General features: G+C 36.5%; 2 pseudogenes; both read left to right on the top strand.

The window, feature by feature from the left end:
- Window positions 1-17,758: 17,758 nt before the first annotated feature.
- On the top strand, window positions 17,759-19,829 carry LOC111998462 (cytochrome P450 71A1-like; annotated as a pseudogene).
- A 3,858-nt stretch (window positions 19,830-23,687) lies between these two features.
- LOC111998463 (cytochrome P450 71A1-like) lies at window positions 23,688-25,612 on the top strand (annotated as a pseudogene).
- The last annotated feature ends 203 nt before the right edge of the window (window positions 25,613-25,815 follow it).

Here is a 25,815-nt window from a genome sequence, read left to right as displayed (position 1 = left end):
AGTACACGGATTTATCTATTAGTAAAAATTTGGAGGTCTTTTTTCATTGGGGACCTTTGGTAGTTGCCTATTTGCCTCATCCATTGAGACACACTGTCCATTAGTCCGCCATGTCATGGTAGATGAGTTGAATTCTCCTACTAATTTTTGTGCGTACCCAAGATATGGATAGTGGGCTTAACCTCTACTTGGCCAACCCCCGTTCCTCATTCTCTTCTCCTATTTATAAGCTAAGATAAGTGAAGGTGTTATGATTACCCCCCCTTACTAGTACGAATGGGGGTCCAATTCTATCATCTCAAAGTGGATGTTCCGTCGGGAACGGTGGTAATGGCTGTAAACAAAAATTTTTCTCAATTGCAGAAAATCGAACAATCGAAAAGAAATATGGTTTGCAAATATAAATTTGTATTGATGTATAATGAGTACAATCTCTATTTTGATTCTTTTACAAAAGAATGCCCTCTGATTCTATCTTCATTGACTTTGACTCGAACAAGGAATCTTCTTGACTTTGGTTGGAAGATGGATTGAACGGTCTTCACAACAAAACTCTAGCTTTGAGCTTATTAGAGATTTATTGTTCTTCAAGTCTTTGAATGTGAAGGCTCGTAGGTTGAAGTTCTTCGGGGCTTTAGAGGCTTGATCCGTTGAGCTTCAAAGATTTGGGTTTGTTGGAGTTTATGGAGGCTTTTTAGCTTAATTCCAATAGAACTTCAAAGAACTCGAACAAGAGATCTCCTTGACTTTGATTGGAGAAAGGATTGAACAGTCTTCACAACAAATCTCTAGCTTTGAGCTTATTAGAGATTTATTGTTCTTCAAGCCCTTTAAATGTTCTTTAAGTTCTTCAAAGATGCTTGAGACAGAATTTCTCCAGAGCTTGGGTCTCTTCAAAACTTCGTTCCCCAAAATGAGAAGAGATGTCCTCTATTTATAGTGATTTTAGAGGATAAACTCCACTAGGAATTGATGTACTTGAAAGTATGTAGTAGACTTTTGATTGGCCCAAATTCTTCTTAGAGATAATTATCTCTATTTATCTATTTTGATAAATATCATATTTTGATAAAGATGATAATCAATAAGGATAAATAATTATCTCTATTTAATTTATTTTAATAAAGATAATTATCTATCAATTTTGAATAGAAAATTTATCTTTATTTTATTTATTTATAAAGATAATTATCCATAAATTTTGAATAGGAAATTTATCTTTATCTTGTAGGTCAAATGACACATGGCAAATTTTGATATGCCAATGTGATGTCAATTTGGATGATACATGTCATCATTTAATTTAATTAATTTAATGACATATTAATTTAGAATTTTCCGCTTAATTTTGACGTGGCATTTTGTAATTGGCTTGATAACTTTTTGCCTCCTACAATGGCATTGGAACTAATTCCCACCTTCGGAAGCCCACTCGATAGCGAAATTCTCGTAGGCACTACTGGGCAGCCGAGTATAGGGTGTCTCTGAGCAATGACGCTTCCGACCAGGTTAGAGACGATCGGAAGGGGTTTGCTTGGGGTACTTAAGCTAGTGCGGTCTTATTTTATAGAGTCACATAATGTGCCACGAGGCTTGGGGCCCAGCCTTGTAGGGCGCCTGGGGCCCATCCCAGTACAATTTTACAGGATATGGATGGAGTTATCCTATTATCTTTGGAGTGTCGGTTGCATCTTGGGTGGATGTGGAACTATGCAGGGTATATTTGCAAATCTTTAGTAGTAACGTTAATATGGTTGTGATGGATTTAAACTGGATTTATGCTTACATTTGAAGTATGATATAGGGTGAGGCATTGTTTCAAACTCATGAGAATTTGGAGCACCTAGCCAAGATGAAGTGGGTGCTTGGCCCATGGCCCCAGCACATGTTGAAGAGAGTAAGTGATAATGTGATGATACCAATTCTTAAGTTTAAGCTTTTGAGAGAATTGATAATTTATTATGGTATCAAGAGAGGAGATACTAGGTTTTTGATCCTTGACTTTACTCTATTTCTCATTTAAAATGTTAAAAATCTCACGTGTTGAGCCTCACTTATTAAGGGAGAGTTTAAGCCCACACATGAGAGAGAGTGTTAGAAAAATAGTTAAATGATTAAATTCACAATTTATTAAAAGTATTAATTTTTGGAAAAATTAGTAATTTAACAAGGAGATTATCCATCAGAAGCATTGAGATTTTGCTATTGTTTGGGGTAACATAGTGAATGGTCTTTCTGTGTGCCATTGCTGAGAATTTTCTATCTTTACCAAACTGAAGGATGCTGCAGAAGAATCTGAGAGTGGTATATATATACCGGACAAAATTAATCTAATGTTAAGATTTCTCTTTATGAGGCTCTTGAGTGAATGAAGTGATGTTTCATTCTATACTCATATGCTTGCAAAGTATAATTTAATTAGATTTCTCGTCTCTCCCATGTGTGTGTTTGATTTTCAATGCCATTTTTCCAGAGAAAAAGTGAATTTGTTACCCTTCTTGGCTTTCCTGTGGGGGAAAAAGTGAATTCGTACAAGGGACTTGGACAAACTTTGATATTTTCTTGGTGTGTGTGTGTATATATATATTGATGTTGCTAGGTCTCGAGCATGAATTGCGTTGGATAAGACTTGCTGAAATGGTACATTGGGTATGTCCACAAAAATCTTCAATACAACAAGAGTTATGGGCCATCAATATAATATGGCCACATCTCCCCAATCAAGTGACCAAACAAGACCATTGGGCAGGTGCTCATATTACATGACAACAAACTCAACAACACTGAATTTTTTTTTAAAAAAAAAAAAAAAAAAAAAAATATTACATGACAACAAACTCAACAACACTGAATTTTTTTTTAAAAAAAAAAAAAAAAAAAAAAAGAAGAAATCACAATATTCTTTATTTGAAAGACATTGAAGGCAAGGGAGGCAATTTTATACTACGGGCACTTTTATATTAGTCAAAACATATTAGCTTAAATAGCTTGTTTTTAATTATTTTAAACACCCAAATATTTTGTCTTAATTTGTATGTTCTGACACACTTTTTTAGGGTGGTTCATACATGAATAAATAAAGAAACTCTAAAAGCAATATATTAAAATTTTAACATCATTTTTATGAGAAATATAAAAATTGAAAAAAATTCATTATTTTTATTTCAAATAAAAAGTTTTTAAAAATACTTCATAAATGAGTGATCTTAGGACATCCGTTGACATTTCCCTTTATCCAATAATAAATTGAAAATTTGATTTTTTTAGAGTTTTTATGACTCCAAATCTATATAATAACTAGTAGTTAAAACGTTTGACTTTTTGTTAACCTCTCCTTATTGTGCCATGTGGCTACATAATGTTAGGATATATGTGATTCATTGTTAGGAACATATGTCAATAATTTATGTAATTGGCTAATCCTTTGACAAAACACACTTTATCTAAGATGTGTTTAATACTTCAAGAAATAAGGTTTCAAGTTCAAGTGTTAAAGCCATGCAAGTTTGTTCAAGAATTAAGTGAGAAAGTGCTGGATTTTAAAACTTGATAGCTAGCATCTATCGAGGTTTAAAAGCTGTTTCAGCCCGTGGCTCGATCGCTATCTTGATAGAAGGCTATCTATCGAGGTTTATGAAATTCAGTTTTTCAGAGCTATTTCTCATCCAATCCGTGGGTATATTTTTAAGCTTTCTTTTCTCACAACCCTAAACATATATAATGATTATTTTAAGGGCCGTCAAAGGTAGCACAACTGCAAATTGTGACCGGAGATAGAATTTGCCCTAGTTTATCTTTCTCTTGAAGAACCTGCTGTGTTTTGTACACCTTAGGGTTTTGTGACCAAGGAGCTTCCTGATCTTCATCGTGCGATGAACTGAAGAACTTTGCAGCCAACATCTTTCTTAAGTTGGTGATCAAGTCGCGTCTTGGGATCTACGCATCTATTGGTTAGTCACGTATTGGGAGCCATGCATTGAAAGGAGAGATTGTCACTATAGAACAAGTCCAATTGGGTATTGGGATAAGAGTTCAACTGTAGGTTGGTATAAGGTATTTGGATTCCTTTACTTGTAACCGCTTGTTTTGATAATAGTAGATTCTCAAAAGTGAAGACCTTAAAATCACCCGGTGGGGTTTTTGTTGTGTAGGTTTTCCTCATTAGTAAAAAAATCTATGTGTCAATTTAATTTCCGCTGCATTTAGTTTAATTGGTGATTTGTTTTTGCTGCCACGTATATTGTATGTTAATTTGATTAATTAATCAACTTGACTAATTAATTGGTTAATTGATCACAAGGGGTCAATACATTCTTGGCCTATCACATAAATTTGTGCCACCTCTATATTTAAAAACACAAAAGAAATGTGTCTGTTCATTTGCTGCTAAGCAAACCGTTTGAGTACTCTTTTTACTACTGTTGGTGTTCAGTTGCATTGTTCCACTGGGTAGTTACCAATTTTACACCATTCTATATAAGTTATTTATGATATATCTGTATAAGTTATTTATTCATTTTTCATCCTCTTTTTCTTCTACCTTCTCTCCCTCTCTATATGCCTTATTTCCAATTTCCTACGACAACCTTGAAAAAAATCCCACTACAAGTTTAGATTGTTTAGTAATATTTGCAATAAGAATTATTTAGGAATTAATTCCTTCTCTTTACGGATTTGCAGGATTTTTTTTTTTCAAAATAACATTGAATCTAAAAAAATTTCGTTAGTTAGCATGTTTTCAAAACAATTTAGCAAACTAACATCTCGAGTGCAAGGGACTCGATTTTTTTGTGCTTAATCGAGTGTGACGAACTCGAGTTCCATGAATCTCAAGTTTTCAAGATTCGATTTCCCTAAGATATCATCGAATCAAAGACCTAAACTCAACGAAACATCATCAAAACCCAAAGACCTAGAGAGGAAAATGAAGGAATTAGAGGAAAACCTTCGCCTGGAGCTTTTTCACCACCGCTGCCTCCTCCTGGAACCTTCGTCGTCGCTGCTTGTGTTCAGTCTGAGCCGAACAATTTGGGTTAGGGAGATCTTCGTTCGTGGGTTTGTTCCTTCTTCATTTGGTCTGGGTTTCTTCATGTTTGTTCCTTCTTCGTTTGGTCTGGGTTTTTTCCTTCTGGTTTGTTTTCCTTCTTCGTGTAGTTTGGGTTTCTTGCTTCTAGTTTTATGGAACTCGAGTTTGTAATGCTCGATTTCCACGCATAGAACTTGAGTCTGTAATGCTTGATTTAGCGCACCAAAACTGAGTTCCTTGCACTCGAGATATTAGTTTGCTAAATAGTTTTGAAAACGTGCTAACTAATGAAATTATTTGAATTTTAGTGTTATTTTGAAGAAAAAAAAACAAAAACCTGGATTTGCAATATGAATTACTCAGGAGGCAAGCAATTCCTTCTCTTATTACGACATGAAAAGTCCACAACAACTTCAAAGGTTAGATTCTGTTCTTTTATGTTAAACCTTTGATCTTTCCCTTCTATTCCTAAATTTGCAACCCCTTTCTTCCTTGCATCACTATCATGACCATCACATCAAACCTTAAACTACAAGACAGCAACCCCTATCTTCCTTATATTCCTTATGAGTCTTAAAGATTACAAACCTCTTCAATACTTTAACTATTTAGTCAAAACCCTCTCTAATCTGTGATATTATAATATAATCTCAAGTATTTGTTTTGCTTTGACCCAATTACAGAGACAATGGTGTGAACACTACTTATCTATGTAAGGATGTTAGTTTTTATTTGTTTTTGTTTTTATTTTTGTTTTATTTGTTTTTATTTTTTTATTTTTTTTTGGTTTTTTGTTTTTATTTTTTTTGGTTTTTATTTATTTATTTATTTTTGTGTGTGGGTATTTTCTAATTGTTTTTGCCGTGATAAAAAAAGATTTAATTTTGATCAAAACTATAGAGGCAAAGTAAAAATCTTTGAAACAAACAAAATTTCTATTGCTTTATTTATTTATTTGGGTAGGTAGAGGAATTTTGATGATGGGTTTTGTTGTTGAAAGAAATAGATATTTGAATAACCATTTTGAACAATTCAAAAACTACAAGATGGGATTCGTCTAATTTCCTCAGGGCAAGTCCTCCAATGACCAGCAGTCGCACAACAAATTCAAGTTTTTCTTTCCTTTTCATATAATAGATTTATGTTCCTGTTAATTGTTTGATTAAATTTGCTGTATATGATATACTGTAATTTGAAAAGGCTGGCCCCCTTTTTTTCCACCATTGTTTTTTGAAGACGTTTAATTGCTTTTGGGAAGCAAATGGATTTTTCTTTTTAGTGAGATATTGCATGGTCAACCCAAGCTAAATGGTATAGTGTGAAAGTTTAATATGTGTCTAAAACACCCTTGAACGTTTAGACCCCAAATTATAAAAAAATCAATTCAAGCTTATAATCAAACAATTAATGTGCAGAACATGAACATAAGCCAATCACAGAATTGATAACTAATCTATGCCAAATATAAACACATCCACAACAGTAAATATAAGACAAAGATAAAGGGAAGGAAGATGCAAACACACGGACAACACACGATGTGTTATCGAAGAGGAAACCGAAGTCCTTGGCGTAAAACCTCTCCGCCGCCCTCTAAGTGGTCAAATAATCCACTAAAGAATGTAGTTGGGATACATGAACTGCAGAAGACCCTCCAAGCCTAATCTACCTAAGTACCTAAGCCCTCCAAGCTTCTTGCTTCAACGAGGTTACGCCGAACCTATTTCTTCTTTAGCTTCCCGGATTTCGCTACTAGACCATAGCATCAACCAATGTATATTGGTTCCTTCCAAACTGCTTCCCTTAGCACCAAATGAACCTTCTCACAAACGTGGGTGTGGTGAGATAAGGATTTGGTTAGTGACCTCTCAAGGATGTGACAGTGGAGAGGAAGAGAGTAGAGGAATTTGTAGAGTCTCTAAGGTAAAGATTGAGGATGAGGCAATCTTGTTTTTCTTTAGGGTTTCTCCCATAAAATTCTCTCTGGAAGCTCTCCCAATTTAGTTGGTATAAGAGTCTATATATAGTGGTGTGTGTTTGGAATACGAAGAGTCAGTTTTTGCCAAACAGGGCTGATTAATGGCTTGACCTCGCGGCTTGTCCAAGTCATGAGTTTAAGTCGCGACGTAACGGCCTGGCTAGCCTGAGACTTTTGTCTTGTAGTGCGACAGCTGGCGTGATCCTTCAGCTCCCCATGTGTGCATCTCACGTGCCTGCAGTTGGCAGCTTGCCAGTCGCGAATCAGCCGCAAGTCCTAGTCGCGAAACTCTGCTTTCTTGCACATACTTAAGCTTTTTTTCACATCTTCTCACATACTACCCTTACAATAATCCCACCTAAATACAGGGTTACTAAGTGCTTAAATTACAAGCAAATTGGCACGGAATAAAGCCAACAAGATGGTTGATAAATTTCAACCTTACAATTTCCCCCTTTGGCTATTCTGTGACAAAACCCTAAAACAAACTCTAGACTTAACGCGTGAGTTGGGAACAATTGGAAAACTCACTCACACCTAACTCTAGAATCTGTGGAGCTTTAGAACTATAAGAACAAGTAACTCCTAAAACACAACAACACAATAAGTTCATTGTATGTAGAAAACTTGTAAAGCAAATGGAACAAGGACAATGCTATCAAGCACAATGGAATAAATCAATAAACCATGGCAAGACCAAAACATGCAATCACTATAACCAAGTGATTACAATGCTCATTCACACTTGGAATGAACATCTGGACATTCAAGATAACAAACAGAAGGCAAATCACTTGAATGACCAACACTTAACCAATGCACAATACAAGAAGTATGTGCATCTAGGAAAAATCCTACAAGGGCACAAGAGTGACAGTACTTATAAAAGAATGCATAGCATTAGGTTAGAAGTACTGATTTAACAAAGCACAAAGGCTGCATAAAACATGGCACAAACCACAAAGGCCTACAAGTGTGCATACAACCAAACCTTTAAAGCTTACATAAGCAACATGGGTACAAAACTTAAACAAACATATAACATATGATGACTTAACTAAATAACATCATCAATACCAAAGTGTTAAAAACATTCAAGAGATATGAGTTTAATCCAAATAAACAACTAACACCACAAAGTTTTAAATTAGTAAAAACAGCAGAAAGCCAAAAAATAATCAAAGCTATGCACAAAACATCAAGTGATAAAGAAATCTCCCCCTTTCACTGTGCTTTCTATTTCCCTGTCTATCTCCCACTTTCTATGTGCATCTCCTCCTTTTTGTTAGGAATAGCTAAAAGCTGTCGTCAAACTTTTGTTGTATAGCATCTAGCTGAGTCTCGATAATTGTGAGTCGCATCTGAGTTTGATTGTGAAAGGAGTTGAGAAGCCGTTCTAGATCAGAAATCCGATGAAACACATTCTCGATGAAGTAACTTTGCTTGGGCATTTGAAATCCAGGAGAAACAGACGGAGTCCCAGTTGATTGAATAGGAGTAGCTGTAGCCTGAGCAGTTGGAGATGCATGTGTGGATGGCTCACTCTTAGGTTTCTTGGAGGAGTGACTCTTGCTTGCTTGGAGAGAGTACTGGGATATTGGTTGAGGATGAGGCAGGAGTCTCTCATTTGATGAAGGACTAACACCTTCACTAAGAACAATTTTCATGACTAGACTGCAGAATGGAAGAATTGTTCGTGTTGCTGAACGGGCCGATGTTTTCCCAATGATTTGGAATATATGAGCACAGATGTCAATCGGTGCACCAGTAATGAGGTCACACAGGAATTTAGCCCTTCCAAGATTGATGAAGGTAGTATTTGATAGTGGGTAGAGATTGGAGAACATGATTAGCTTTAAAGTTGTCAGTTCAGGTGAAAACAATGCAGTGCTTATAGATGATCCTGTGCTTCCCACTTCATGTTCATTCCCAAGAACATGAAGGATGTCTTGTGCCTGAAGTTCCCGGTCATCGTATGGAGTTCGATCCACATCTTTTGATCTGGTGATGTGAAGAACTTTAGCAATGTAGTTTGCATTTATGGAAAATTCTTTTCCTCGTACCCAGCATTTCAACTCGACTCCTATGTATCTAGCATTTGAAAAGAATTCCTTGACCAATTCTTCAGATGGATCCTCAAAATTTCCAAATAGATCAGCCCAATCTCTTTCTTCAAAAATCTTAGGGATAGATGTTGTCCCTAGTGTGTCAAACTTGACAACTCTTTCCACAATGGGAGAAGACTCTTTGAAGATGTCTGTGTAGGTCCTTGAGTCAGTGGGAGTCCTAAATCTTTCAATGGTAGAGTCCTTGGATGACTTAGACGATAATCGTGTCCATTTAGCAACTGGAGTTGACGGATCATCAGTTACAATGCCTTTGCCTTTGGTTGAACAACGAGTTATCCGCAACAAAGTCGACACACAGAAAAGAACCAAAATACAATACCATAAGAAGCAAACATCAGAGAGATTAGTTTCAGTGTGACAAAAGATTTCACAAAATCACAACAACAGTAACAACTTAGAGACAATAGGGCAATGTGTAACACAAAGACACAAATGACGATAATGCCTGGAACAAGATATTAATGGAGCAACATATTCATGAACCACAGTAAGTAGCATAGTCTCTCAAAAGATAGAAACATGAAAACGCACACATATAGTGAGAACCAAAGTAAGGGCAGGACAGGAACAACAAAACACAACATTCACAAACCCTCAAACAAAGTTCAAGCCCATTAAATCTTCAACAAAACAGAAACACTACACAAAGCCATTCTCAATATTTTAGGCAAACCCATGTTAGAACACAATATATTGCATAATACAGATACAACATTCAAATCAAGAAACTAAAGATCAAAACAGTAAGAATGAAGCAAAGGAAGTAAAACCCATACCTTTTTCTTGGTGTTTGATGAAGACATGATGCAAAAATGGAATCTTTTTCAGTGAGACTCGAAGTGTTTGAGAGAGAGAAATGAAGAAGACAATGAACAGTCACTGATATTCGAGGGAAAAACTAAAAAATAATTTTTAAAACTGTCCATAAAAAGCAAAACACGCGTTTTTTGCGACTGGATCAAGTTGCCAGGGTAAGCCACGAAACACTATGAAACAAGATTTTCAAAAAATCTTCTAAGTGTTTTTTGCGACTGAAAGATCTACTCGTGAGATAGTCGTCAGGGGAGCCGCGAAAATCTCTGTGTACCCCTCACGACTGGACCTTCCACCTGCGAACAAGTCGCCACACTGAGCTACGAAAACCACAAAAACTCAAATTTTTGAAAAATTTTCTAAGTCTTTTTTGCGACTACAGCCTTGACTCACTAGTGACCCGCGAAAACTCTCGGAGTGAGCTTTGCGACTGGAGCATGCGACTGGACCTACCCGCGACTGAGTCGCCAAAACAGGGCAACACTGTTTTTGACAATTTTGACATTTTTGTAAAACAAAATACTTTCCAAAGACAAACTAAAACGCTCAAAAATCTTTCTGTGTTTGATTAACAAAGATTGAGCTTGTGAAAGCATATTTAATCAAGTACAATCACACAAATGAATATGACATTCATTGAACATAGACTTGTGTTTGTGTGTGGATATCAAAAATGAGATAGTCCTTAGTCTAATGTGAAGCTTCAATGATCAATGTAATCAAGGCATACACAACTAGCACTAGATAATGTGACCTATCTCAATTATAGAAACATGCATATATGACCTCCCACATGCACTTGATAACAATACTTTGAAGCTATTCATTTGGCTCCATATTTAACATAACATTTGCACTTTTTGAGCAAAGAAAATCTCATTGAGAGATAGATGCCTGGAATTTTTGATATTTCAATTGATGAGTTAGCCTTTGGCTTTTTAGGCATCATACATTTTATTTTAGTCGCTTTTCCTTTTTCCTAGTCGAATACTAGTATGTGTGACAGGCTTTTGCAGCTCTATATCTCTTTTTATTTGGAGATTTACATTTAGAGAGGTCTTTTAAGCATAAAAATAAAAAGTGGGAAGATATATAGGCGTGAGTTTATGCATGTCTTAAGATCAACAAAACCATTCACTAATTATTCATGACAAGGTTGAAGATCTATTTACAACAGTCACATAGATTTCAGAATTTCTTCCACAATGATATGAGTGCATGAGAGACAAGCTAAGCTCGTTAAATGCACAAAGCCATTAGTACAAAGGTACAAGGCAAAACATGCTTTGAGACAACACTCAACAAAGTCAATCAAACTTTTTAGATTTTCTACTTTTTATGTGTTTTTGGATTTTTGACGCAAAAGCAGTAAAAGATTGATAAAAAACATAACAAAGAAATGTAAAAATATTTAAACCAAAGACAAACACACACACAAAATAACAACCTAACAACTAGCAAGAAGCACACAACCAAGCATATTCACAAACATGGGAAGTATTGATGCATGGATATGTTGTAATGCTTATGCATGAGTACCCTTTGTCATCCACACGTCTCGTGCGTTTAGGGTGATATCCTTGACGGATCGGGTATGAGAGTTGGGACTGTCAAACCTTCGTGTGAAGCTTTCCAGGAAATTGGTAAAGGTACCGATCATCTTCATCACGTCCATCATTCCTGGATCACGGTTTTGACTTCTTGGTTGCTTACCACCCCAAGACCTCATGTCATTTATTCTTCCTCGTGACCGACGTGCACTGGCATTGTTGTCTGCTATCAGCTTTTGACAGTTGGGTCTAGTATGTCCTTGCAATTTGCAATAGTGACAAACATATTCCGTTTTCAGACCCTATTGTGATCTTGGAACTGATCTCCCTTTATCTCCATATTTGGATTCTGATTGATTACGGGACTTATTTATCACTCGTTGATCAGTCACATTCTTCTTCTTCTCAGCCTTAATTTTCTCAGGACTGGACCTATCCATAGTCGTCTCCTTAGCCGTCACAAACTTCACTTCTTTGGTGACCTTGGCTGACGAGTTACTTCCTCCGGTGTATCCTAAACCGGACTTGTCTGAGGTATGTTTTTGAGATGAAATAACATCGTCTAGTTTCCTGGAGGAGACTCTATCTACCATGGCATGAGCTTGCACTACCTCTTGCTCAAGAAACCTCACTTTTGTGTAAGTTTCTGATAGCTCACCATTAAGTGCTTCAATCTTACACGTTGTCTCCTTGTATCTTACCAGTAGACTTTTGTAGTCTTCTTCAGCTCTCTTCATCTTCTTCACAGCCGCCTTTGCCACCTTTGTATATTCACCTGATTTCTCAAGAAGTAAGGCGTAATTTTTTTGAAGACTGGATGTATCTTCTTCTTCTTCAGCCTCTGATTCTTCAACAATCCCTATGGACTCCAAATCAGAATATTCGCCAAGTTCCTTCACAAGTGAACCCAAATCATCTGATGACTCCACATGTGCAATGGTCATGAATGCGGAGTAGTTTCCTTCTCTGTCACAACTCTTTTCAGAATCAGAATTCGAAGAGTCTATATCACTTAGCGTTGTGGCATATGCCTTGCCTTTCCTTCTCAAGAAATTTGGACACTCCTTCTTGAGATGCCCATGGCTATTGCATTCAAAACACACAATGTTTGAAGGAGATTGAAAATCATTCCCTTCTTTTCTCGTAAGCTCTTTCCTATCACCTCTTGAAGATGAAAATTTCCCTCTATTGAATGGTTTCCCACTGTTGTTCATCTTTAGAAATTTGCAGAAGTTTTTCGCAAGATATACTACTTCCTTCTCCACTCCATCTTCTTCGAAAAGATCATCCATTCTTTCGGTGATGGTTTTAAGAGCAAGCGATTTACTCATCTTGTGGGAAGGCAGTCCAAGCTCATATGTTTGGAGAGACCCAATCATCTCCTGAATTTTGATCTCATCCAGGTCTTTACTCTCTTCTATGGTTGTGACTTTTGCTCTAAAGCTTTCAGCCAAGGACCTCAAGATTTTTCTCACCACCTTAGTATCTTCAATCTTCTCACCAAGATTAAGCTTAGCAATGACAATTTTGTTGAGTTTCCTATAGAATGAATCAAACGATTCATCTTCACCCATCTTGAGCTCTTCAAACTTGGTGGTAAGCATTTAGAGCTTTGTGTCCTTCACCTTCTTAGTACCTTCATATGTAGTCTCCAAAATCTCCTAAGTTTCTTTGGCTACAGCCATATGAGAGATCCTGTGAAATTCATCAAGAGACACACCACAAAAAAATAGCATTTAAAACTTTATTGTTAGCATTGGCTGCCGCAAGAGCTGCCTTATCCCAGGTGGATTTTTCAGCCTCTAGCCTGGTCCAACCTATTTCAACCGCATCCCACACAGTGTCATCAATAAAGCAAAGAAATGCCCTCATTCTAACTTTCCAGAAGGTATAATTGTTACCATAAAAAAATGATGGAACATTTAAGGATTGAGACCTATTCATCTCAAAAAGGGTCAAGGATCACACTCAGGTATTTAAACCACAACAAGTGTACTTGCTCTGATACCAATTGAAAGTTCAATATGTGTCTAAAACACCCTTGAACGTTTAGACCTCAAATTATAAAAAATCAATTCAAGCTTATAATCAAACAATTAATGTGTGGAACATGAACATAAGCCAATCAAAGAATTGATAATTAATCTATGCCAAATATAAACACATCCACAGCAGTAAATATAAGACAAAGATAAAGGGAAGGAAGATGCAAACATACGGATAATACACGATGTGTTATAGAAGAGGAAACCAAAGTCCTCGGTGTAAAACCTCTCCGCCGTCCTTCAAGCGGTCAAATAATCCACTAAAGAATGTAGTTGGGATACATGAACAGCAAAAAACCCTCTAAGCCTAATCTACCCAAGTACCTAAGCCCTCAAAACTTCTTGCTCCAACGAGGTTACGTTGAACCTATTTCTTCTTTAACTTCCCGGATTCCACTATTAGACCATAGCATCAACCAATATATATTGGTTCCTTCCAAACTGCTTCCCTTAGCACCAAATGAACCTTTTCACAAACGTGGGTGTGGTAAGATAAGGATTTGGTCAGTGACCTCTCAAGGATGTGACAATGGAGAGGAAGAGAGTAGAGGAATTTGTAGAGTCTCTAAGGTAAAGATTGGGGATGAGGCAATCTTGTTTTTCTCTAGGGTTTCTCTCACAAAATTCTTTCTGGAAGCTCTCCCAATTTAGTGGGTATAAGAGCATTCACATCAGTATTTATATTTTACACATTCATTTTTACACTAAAAACCTACTTTTTCTATTTTACACTACCACTTTTACAAAACACCCACATCAGTTCATTTATTTTACAAGTTATTTCAATAAAATATTCATTCTTCTCATTTTTTTATTATTTCCCTCAACTGACTCTTATATACGCGCATTCTCTCTCTCTCTCTCTTTATTCATTTTTGCTGAACAGCTCTCTCTATCTCTCTCTCTCTCTTCTACCTTCTCTCTTCTGCCTTCTCTCATTATTTTTCAAAAACTACAACCCAGATCAGTTCTTCACTGGCTGAACCAAGCTCTAGCGACCCACAAATCGAGGTTCACGGCGACCCACGAACTGAGGTTCACGGCGACCTATGAACCAAGCTCCGACGACCCACGAACTGAGCTTTACGGCGACCCACGAACCGAGCTTCACGGCGACCCATGAACCCAGGTTCACGGCGACCCATGAACTGAGCTTCACGGCAACCCAAATCGTGTCTCACCCGCCGATCCATAAACCAAGCTCCAAAGACCCAGAACCAAGCCTCGGTGACCCAGATCGTGTCTTCACCGGCCGATCCACGAACCAAGCACCACAAGCACCGATCTATCTCTCCGTTGGTTTGTCTGTGTGAGTTTGTTTGTGCGTGGGTCTGTTTGTGTGGATGTGTTTGTGTGTGGGTGTGTTTGTGTTTGTGTGCATCTGAGAAAAAGAAGAAGATGAGAAGTGGTGAAGCTACTGAGGTTGTTGAGCACGGAGAATAGAGAGAGAAAAAAGGAGCGAAAGAAATTAATAAAATAATCTATACACGAGCTACAGTAACCGTGTATTTTTACACGGTTACTGTAGCTTGTGTATAGATATACACGATTTTAGACATTTTTAGAAGGATTGATGTAGTGAATTTTTGAGGCAAAATGTGTAAAAAGAGTTTTTTTTTTTTTTTTTTCCTTCTATTTTACATGATTTTACATACATCGGTGAGAATGCTCTAAGGGTCTATATATAGTGGTGTGTGTTTGGAATACAAAGAGTCAGTTTTTGCCAAACAGGGCTGATTGGCGGCTTGACCTCGCGGCTTGTCCAAGTCGCGAGTTCAAGTCGCGACGTAACGGCCTGGCCAGCCTGGGACTTTTGTCTTGTAGTACGACAGCTGGCGTGACCCTTCAGCTCCCCATGTGTGCATCTCACGTGCCTGCAGTTGGCGGCTTGCCAGTTGCGAGTCAGTTGCGAGTCCTAACCGTGAAACTCTGCTTTTTTACACATACTTGAGCTTTTCTTCACATCTTCTCACACACTACCCTTACAATAATCCCACCTAAATACAGGGTTACTAAGCGCTTAAATTACAAGTAAATTGGTATGGAATAAAGCCAACAAGATAGTTGATAAATTTCAACCTTACACAGTGAAATTTGAAACCAGTTCTATCTTTGTTATGGATCACTTTTGAAGTTTTTTCTTCACTTTTGTCAGTGTTCAATGGTAGTGTGGCATTTTTTTGGGTGTATTCATGCTGTAAAATATTCTTTTCAGTCCTATTTAGAACATGTACACCACATGTAACATGTTTGACAAAAACTCTCACTCAAAATTGAAACTTACCAAATAACACCGTTTGAAATCCCAACCAAGGTGGCGGTAACTTGCACCCTAATTGTTTTGAGGGCTATGAATGGATTGTAGCCAACTTGCTCAACTTTTTTCAAGCAAAAGTTTGTAGGTGTAGCTGATTCTGTGGGGTTGAGGTGGAAGATGCTCTTCCTGCCCTTTGGGGCTATTCCAAAATTCATTCGATTTGGCAGCATGACATGATGGAATGTGTGTTCAACAGCTAGCCTTCTTTCGTTGAACTCATGGATTGGGCTTGGGATAGGGACCAAAAAACATGCGAACTCACTACCATGCTATCATGGGTACTGTGGCAATGAAGAAACAAGATTCACCCTATATTTTGTTGCAATGAGTTCCATTAAATCTTAAAATTGCATACTTGAACTTGTGATGAACAATTTTATGATATAGCTAAGAAGAGCATCAATTTTTTATTTGTATGTATAGAATTTTGTCTTATGCACAAATAATTGCAAAATGGAGTTGTATTTGTTTAAGGGAGCAACCAGCTTGTGCTAACCAAAAGGAATGAAATCATACAATGGGCTGTTATGTATATTCTAATTATGCTTAAGAAACAAAAGCACATAAGGATGGGCTGTTATATTTATTCTAATTATGCCTTTTGTTCTAATATATAATGTTTATTCTAACTGTGCTTTTGTTCAAACCTCTCTATTTTATAATTCTGCAGTTCATAACTTTATTTTTATTTGTTGGGTTCTAATTTGGAAAACCAATTTTACTGTCAATTTTGATTGTGTTTTTGGTTTTGGATCCCTGAGCCTAATTTTGACACCAAGAAATGAAGCAATTTGAAGGCCTGCCCAACTGTCACCACCAATATATATGGGTACCTTCTTTTCTCATTCTTACTCTGATTGGAAGACTAGCAATTTAGTTTTTTATTTTTCGATGGAGTTTCAGTTTTGACAAATATATATCATTTTCTCAATCCAAAAAAAAAAAACAAAAAAAAAAATTCTTACTCGAAGGGAAATTCCTCCTATATGGATGAATGGAAGGTACACCTAGCATTCAAAACTAACTGACTATTGCAAGTTATGCTATGACTACATTTGATCTTAGGCAAAACTTTTTCAACATTGGATCCCAGGGCAGGGATGTGATGCCCATGTTGTCGAAGGTACATAGTAAAAAAAAAAAAGGGTTTTTGAAGCGGATGCTAAAGACATAAATTGAGAAGTTGCTGTTGCTTCCAAGGCAACTGATGAAGGACCATGGCCAAAGATGACTACTTATGTAACCATTCCTTATTATACTTCTTATTTGTCAGTTTTAATTTGATGTAGAAAGAAAACGTTATTGTCTACAAATTTTAAGATTGATTTTATTTTTTATTTCTAATAAATATCCAAGAAAGACAAATGGTGCTTTTGCATTTTGCTAATTTGATTGAACAACCAATGATGAAACTTGCTGCACTTGAGACTTGGGATGTTAAATGTGATACTATGTTGGTATATTCATTGATATAGTTCATTTGTTGCATTATAAATTTTGAGTGTTCCCTACATTTTATCTATTTTTGTGAGATTTCTATATAAGAAAAGGCCCATGGTCTCACCATATATATTTTCTTTATTAGTAAGCAAATAATTCAAGTATTTGCTAGCATAAGATTGAAAGAAACAACAGGTTTGCTTTGTTAGTAGTAGTAATCTCTTAAGTATATTTTCTTTTTCTTTTTTCCAAGTGATCATAACTTTAAGCAAAGTGAAATTTTAAATAGTTTTTATCAAACTTTCCTATGCATTGCACAGGTTAGCGACTAGTGTGTATGTGTGTGTATATATATATATATATGTAACTTTAATTTGATTAGACATCCTTAAAAATAAGTAAATAGAATGCTAAATTACAGTTCCAAATATTACCATTAAAAAAAAAAAAAAAACTTCTAGCCAAGTTTTCTTCTAGAACTCCTGTAAAAATACAGTAAACTATTGTCTCCACTAGGAAGATTATTACAAGCGTATAAGCACTAGTTAATAGTCCATGTCTAATCTAAATGAAAATCATGAATCACGTTGTCAAAATGTTGAAGTTTGTGACTGTATAGGGGCAGGCCGCTATAACATTGAAGATAACTTGCACCTTTGATGCAGTGAACTGAAACTAGAAATGGCTTTCTTATCACTACTACGACAGCAATTGTGGCAAGAGCTACATGGAGTGACACAGTTTGCTCTTTTTCTTTTCTCTCTTCTGTTACCTTTCTTATTGTTTAAACTCCGCCAGTTAGATGGCAAAGGCAAACTCAGCTTGCCTCCATCCCCTCCAAAATTGCCTGTAATAGGCAACCTCCACCAGCTTGGTAGACTGCCTCACCGCTCTCTTAGAGTGCTATCAAGCAAGTATGGCCCTCTAATGCTCTTGCACTTGGGCTGTGTTCCAACTCTTGTGGTTTCATCCGCAGAGATGGCTCGAGAAATAATGAAAACCCATGATATTGTATTCTCAAATAGACCCAAAACCACAGCTGCCAATATCTTTACTTATGGATGTGTGAATGTGGGATTTGCACCCTATGGTGATTACTCGAAACATGTGAAAAAAGTTACTCTACTTCAACTTCTAAGCCTGAAAAGAGTGCAATCGTTTCAGTTTGTGAGGGAAGAAGAAGTCACACTACTTGTGAATCAGATACAACATGCATGTCTCAGTAAAAGTCCAGTTAATCTAACTGACATGTTGCTTGCTGTTTCAAGCAATATTTCTTCTAGATGTGTTTTTGGAAAAAAGACTGAGGTAAAAGATGGTTAGAGCACATTCGGAGAGTTATCAAGAAGGATGGCGATGCAAGTTACTGCTTTTAGTTTTGGAGATTTCTTTCCTTCTTTGGGATGGATGGATAATTTAACAGGTTTGATTGCTAGTTTGAAAGCAACTTCAAGAGCGGTGGATGCATTACTTGATCAATTGATTGAAGAGCATAAGATCCTGAATGTGGATGAGGATGATGATAAAAAAGGCTTTTTGCACATTCTCCTCAAGCTTCAAAAGGAGGGCATGCTTGAAATTGAGCTTACCCAAGACAATCTCAAAGCAGTCATACTGGTATATTTCTAATCTTTCATTTATAGCCGAGTATCCAATCACACACACCTGGCTAAAGCTATATGTTTGAATAAAATGTAGAGGGGACACAATTTATTCCACAACTATTTAAACAACTTATCAGGAAGTGGCAGAAGTTGCAGGTTGTCAGTGGTGAAAAATAAAAGTGATATAGTGGTGGTTTCTGGTAAAATTGATTTTTCACTACTTACAATTACCATCTCAAAAAGTTATAAAATAATTGTCCATGGCAAAGTTGATAATGCTTTTATAATTTGCAGGACATGTTTGCTGGAGGAACTGAAACTACTGCAACAACAATAGAATGGACAATGGCAGAACTAGTGAGAAATCCGAGTATAATGAAGAAAGCTCAAGATCAGGAAAGAAGAAAACTAGATGATACTGATATCGTCCATTTGCTGTACTTGAAATGTATCATTAAAGAAACTTTGGGACTACATGCACCAGTTCCACTTTTAGTTCCTCGTAAAACTTCAACCAATGTTAAATTGGGGGGTTATGATATTCCCTCAGAAATGACAGTTTATGTAAATGCATGGGCAATACAAACAGACCCTAAATTATGGGACCAACCAGAAGAGTTTCTCCCAGAGAGGTTCCTGAAGAGTTCAGATGATTTCAAGGGTCAAGACTTTCATTTCATCCCATTTGGTGGTGGGAGACGGGGTTGCCCAGGAATGTCATTTGGGATTGCTTCAGCTGAATATGTGATAGCTAATCTTTCATACCATTTCAACTGGGAGTTGCCTGGTGGTGAAGTTATGAAGGTCCTAGATATGACCGAGGCATATGGAATTGCCATTCATAGGAAATTTCCACTTCTCCTAGTACCAACTTTGTACTCTCCAAATATAATCTATTAAGAAGAAGTCATGGTTGTTGTTTTGTTATTTCTCTTTTTCTTGTTTTATTTTTGCAGATATCGATCAATGTTGTTAAAACTTTGAATATTTCAGAATAAAATAATACTTGGGGATGTATGAGGCTATTAAAAACAAATGGAGGATGGCAAAAATCTGAGTTCTTTATGCTTATACTTATGGATATTATAGGTGAGAATGTCATGATGTGTGTCAAAGTATGTGGTTGTAGAAGAATTGATGTAATATTTCCAAAGCAGACTAAATGCTATTGGAGTTTTTTCGAGTTGCTTCTATAGATTAGGATCGACTTAGTACACACATAATGTATAGGACTTACTTAAGCACATGCACCCTCATGTAGCAAACACCCTCACAATTAAGGCCATACGGTTCACAGAATTATTTTGGTATAGAAAACTAAACATGTCTGAATTTTTTATTTGTTTAAATATGTAATTCGAAGAATTTAGGTGATGTGGTAGTCTAAAATTTTTTTACATCTTCAAATGCATGAGCAAAACATTCCAAGATTCCATGTGATCTTTATACATCTTTTTACAACTCATCTCCTAAAGAGTTAAGACTTGAAATATATATACAACTAAAGAGCTGCATTAAAAGAAAAAAAAAAAAAAAATTCACTATCAAAAGCCAACATGCAGAAGCAACTCTTCAAAATGTGTTTGTTGGAAGAGCACAATTTAACTCCCTACAACTACTCTAAAAATAGGCCTGCGTAGTGTGATGTTAAAGGCCGTAAAAAAATTTGATTATGTCTTTCTCATCACCAATTGGTTTTGAGGTGGAATGACGCAGCTCACGGTCCGACAGTATTAAAATTGCATCGAGAATTATCAAAAAGCCCAAATGAAATTTCTAATTCCTTATCACCAATTGGTTTTGAGATGGAATGACACAACTCATGGTCCAACAGTATTGAAATTGCATCTAGAATTATCAAAAAGCAAAAATGAAATTTCTAAATTCTTGTTATTCGAAAGAAAAATTCAACCTAATCTTGTTTTGTTAAGTCAATTATTGGAATCTCTTTCTCAACTGTGTATGGTGAAGTAAAAGAAATTTGAGGTATATAGAGTTTTAACAGTTTTTAAGAAATTTTCACTTCTCAAAGTACCCCTTACTTTCCAAATATAATCAATTAGAAGTTATGGTTGTTGTTGTTTGTTATTTCTCTTTTTCTTGTGTTACCTTAGAAGATATTTTAATGCTTGAATAATTTCAGGATAAAAATAAATTTCCGGAAGGTCTAAGTTATAACTTAGACCATCCGGAAATTTATTTTTGAAATTGCATGAAGGATAAGAGAAATTTTAGTTATGAAATGCGAGATAATGTCACGGCCAACGGCCAGGTAATGAATTAGGTGCTTCTGTACTATTCCCAAAAAAAAAAAAAAATCAATTGCTATTGGAACTTATTGTTTCTACTTATAAAATCTAGAATTACCTGATTCTTAAAAAAAAAAAAAAAAAAAAAAAAATTGTTTCTACTTATAAAATCTAGAATTACCTGATTCTTAAAAAAAAAAAAAAAAAAAAAAAAAATCTAGAATTACCTAGAACACACCCAATGTAGGTCTTAAGAAGATGGACTCTTATGATTGTGAGCAATGATAGAACCACAAAAACTTGCACAATTTTTCCACAGCTCTCATCTAACGAGTTTTGTCAAAAGTTCTATCCATATTTTCTCATCTCACGTATGCTTTAACAATTCCAGTCATACAATTCACATGATGTTTAATTATGTTAATCAAAGATGGTGATTGACAAGCTTAAAGAATCAAGACTTGACAGCGCATTTGCTTGTGTCGTGGAATCTTGAGCAATAAAACCCCAGCATTTGATGCTAAACTAGTCACGTCCATGTGCCTCCAATTCTATAAATGTGTCTCCAAAGTCTAAAGAGCTACAAATTAACGGGGGACAAAAAAACGATGTAACAATTCAAAAAACAACATTTGTGGCCAAAACCTACTTAATTATAAAGATTAGAAAAGAGGGGATCCATAAAACAAGCTGGGGATATTAATGATAAGATGTTCATAATTTGGTATGTAGGTTTAAACTTCTACAAGTCTACACGTGTTTCACATTCATAACCTTGCATCTGACTATTTTTCTGTTAAATATATTAGCAATGCAATGTGTTGTACCATGTTGTATATGTTAGAGTGGATGTGGAAGGGAAAGTATAGAATAAGAACACCAAGAACATGGGGGTTACGTGCTTCAGCCTTGTCGGCCTATGTCCACGGAGGAATTTCTTAAGGGCTACATCTTTATTATTGTGTAAGAGTGCAGTACAATATCCTGTGTTACAATGAACCCTAACATGAGTATATAAAGGCAACTAAACTCTAGACTACTAGAACAAGTAGGAGTGGGTTTGGGCTTATTACATTGGGCTAATATATCTAATATATCTCTAACACCTTCCCTTAAACTCAAGGCGGAAGCTCGATAAAAGCTTGAGGTTGGATAAGCATGAGAAGATCCCTTGAATATGCCTTGAAGAATGCTTTTGAAGAAACCACGGTGAAGAATGTGCCAATTGATCAATTTTGGAGATTCAAATGAAGAAATGGAGTCCAAAATCTGAATCTATACGGCAAAAAACTGAGTAAGATAGGCCTTTTCCGAAATTTAACTTTTGGTCAATGGTTAATGCAAGAAGTCAAAGTCAACTTAAGGTCAACACTAAGCAAAAGTCAACAGGTAGTCAAAGTCAATGGCCAGCAACAGTGAAGGTCCACGGGTTAGATCCAGAAGTCTAGGTCGGGTTGGTCCAAGTCAGCAAAGTCAAAGTCAAAGATGATGTGGAGACTCGCTGACGTGGCTAAGGCTGACATCATCTAATGATGTCATAATATGGCTAACGTAGCTTTCGGCGTGTGGCTAGAGCATGACGGTGACGGTGTGTGGTAAAAACTCCAGGGGTGTGTGTAGGTACGTTTGAGTGAGATAGATGCTTGGACTTCACTAGCTTGAAAGATTGGCGGGCTATGAGGTTGTTAGGATGGTGCGTGTTATTAGAGGAGGATCTGCTCATGAGGAATCCAAGGTAACGTGTGGAGAAGTCCACCGAAACAGTGGTAATGCGTGGGGGCGCCTGCGGCATTCGATGGAGGCTGGACCTCTGGGTTTTCCTTACCATATGCCGTGGAGCACGTCTGTTTGATTGGATAAGTCTAGCGAAGGCTTGCTTTGCACAGATTTAATAGGGGAGGCATGACATGCTTGAGAGATCAAAGACACGGCAGCGAGATAGCAATGGTGGTTCTGTGGGAGCTATGTAAAGCCGTGGAGTCCAGATCTGTGGGCAAGTAATGACACGATGGTGGATCTATGTTGTGCACGTGGGAAATTTCTTTGCTCTGTAGAGATGTTTGTTTGATACCAAAAAGGAAGTTTGGATCTGAATCCATGTTAAATATATTAGCAAGGTGATATGTTATATCATGTTGTATATGCTAGAGTGGATGCGGAAGGAGAAGTATAGAATAGGAACATTGAGGACACAAGAGTTACGTGGTTCAGCCTTGTTGGACTACGTCCACAGAGGAATCCTTTAAGGGCTATATCTTTATTATTGTATAAGAATGTAATACAATAGCTTGTGTTACAATGAACTCTAACATGAGTATATATAGACGACTAAACCCTAGACTACTAGTACAAGTTTAGGCCTATTACATTGGGCTAATATGTCCAATATATCTCTAACATTTTCAAATCTTTCCATGTGTTTGTTGCTTTACTCATTTTTTGGATTTATGAATTGTAATACATTCCCAAATTTGAGAGGATTACTACAAGTGTATACTCGTTGATTGTCCATGTCTAATCCATTTGAAATTCATGAATCATGTTGTCAAAATGTCAAAGTTTGTGACTATTAGGGCTGCTATAAGATTGAAGATAACTTTGTTACTTTCATGCGGTGAACTGAAACTAGGAATGACTTTCCTATCACTACAGTCACAGCAATGGTGGCAAGAGCCACATGGGTTGACACAGTTTGCTATTTTTCTTTTCTCTCTTTTGCTACCTTTCATATTGCTTAAACTCCAGCAGTCAAATGGCAATGGCAAACTCAACTTGCCTCCATCCCCTCCAAAGTTGCCAGTAATTGGCAACCTCCACCAGTTCGGTACACTGCCCCACCACTCTCTTGTAGAGCTTTCGAGTAAGTATGGCCCTTTAATGCTCTTGCACTTGGCCATGTTCCAACTCTCGTGGTTTCATCTACAGAGATGGCTAGAGAAATGATGAAGACCCATGATGTTTTCTCAAATCGACCCAAAACCACGGCTGCCAATATCTTTACTTATGGATATGCAGATATGTCATTTGCTCCCCATGGCAATTACTGGAGACATGCAACAAAAGTTACTATTCTGGAACTTCTAAGCTTGAAAAGAGTGCAGTTGTTTCAGTTTATAAGGGAAGAAGAAGTCAAACTACTTGTCAATCAATTACATCATTCATGTGTCAGTAAGAGTCCAATTAATCTAACTGACATGTTGCTTGCTGTTTCAAACAATATTACTTCCAGATGTGTTTTGGGAAGAAGGTCTGAGGTAAAAAATGGTAAGAGCACATTTGGAGAGTCATCAAGAAGGATGTTGATGCAATTTACAGTTTTTAGTTTTGGAGATTTCTTTCCTTACTTGGGGTGGATAGATTATTTAACAGGCATAATTGAAAGTTTGAAAGCAACTTTGAGAGCATTAGATGTATTACTTGATCAAGTGATTGAGGAGCATAAGATCTTGAATGTGAATGATGATAAGGAAGATTTTGTGCATATTCTCCTCAAACTTCAAAAGAAGGGTGTCCTTGAAAATGAGCTTACTCAAGACAACTTCAAAGGAGTCTTATTGGTATCTCTTTTCTTTCGTAGTTAAATAAAGGTTAAATAATTAAGTTTATCTTTTTTTTTACTAGCTTAAACTTTTGTGATAAGTGATAATTTGTTATGGATAATTTGTGATAAGTGATAATTTTAAACAGTGTTAGAATAATAGATAAATATTTCAATTTAATATTTCTCATTAATAATTTTGGACAATTAGGTTATTTACCACTCTCCGATTACGCACACAACTTGCTAAAGCTGTATTATTGTTTTATAATTTAGGACATGTTTGTGGGAGGAACTGATACCACTGTAACAATACTGGAATGGGCAATGGCAGAGCTCGTGAAAAATCCAAGTATAATGAAGAAAGCACAAGAAGAGGTAAGAAGAGTGGTGGGAAAGAAATCAAAAGTAGATGAGACTGATATCACTCAAATGCAATACCTACAATGTATCATTAAAGAAACTTTGAGACTATATACACCAATTCCACTTTTGGGTCCTCACCAAACTTCAGCTAGTGTTAAATTGGAAGGTTATGATATTCCTCCGAAAACGACTATTTATCTAAATATATGGGCAATACAAACAGACCCTAAACTATGGGACCAACCAAAAGAGTTTCTTCTGGAGAGGTTCATGAAGAACCCAATTGATTTCAAAGGCCAAGACTTCCAATTCATCCCATTTGGTGGCAGAAGACGGGGTTGCCCTGGAATGACATTTGGAATTGCAGCAGTTGAATGTGTGATTGCTAATCTTTTATACCACTTCAATTGGGAGTTGCCTTGTGGTAGAAGTAGGATTGATCTAGATATGAGTGAGGTACATGGATTTACTGTTCATAAGAAATTTCCACTTCTCCTAATACTAACTGTGTAATCTACATTATAATCAATTAAAAAGTCTTGGTTGGTGTTGGTCAATTGTTGTTATTAATATTAAATACGTTAATAGCAAAATAAAATTTGAGGATGTACTAGCTTACTGCAAACACATGATTACAATTAGCCATCACACAAAAAACTTGCTAAAGGTTTAGTGCATGAGGAGATCAGATAAAAAACCAGAGGGACTTGTATAAATTTTTTGTTCCAAGATAATTCGGATCTTGAGAAAGAAAGAAGTG

Source organism: Quercus suber, unplaced genomic scaffold (assembly GCF_002906115.3).
Source record: "Quercus suber isolate HL8 unplaced genomic scaffold, Cork oak 2.0 scaffold_89, whole genome shotgun sequence".
Classification (NCBI taxonomy): domain Eukaryota; kingdom Viridiplantae; phylum Streptophyta; class Magnoliopsida; order Fagales; family Fagaceae; genus Quercus; species Quercus suber.
This window is presented reverse-complemented; position numbering and strand designations above follow the sequence as displayed.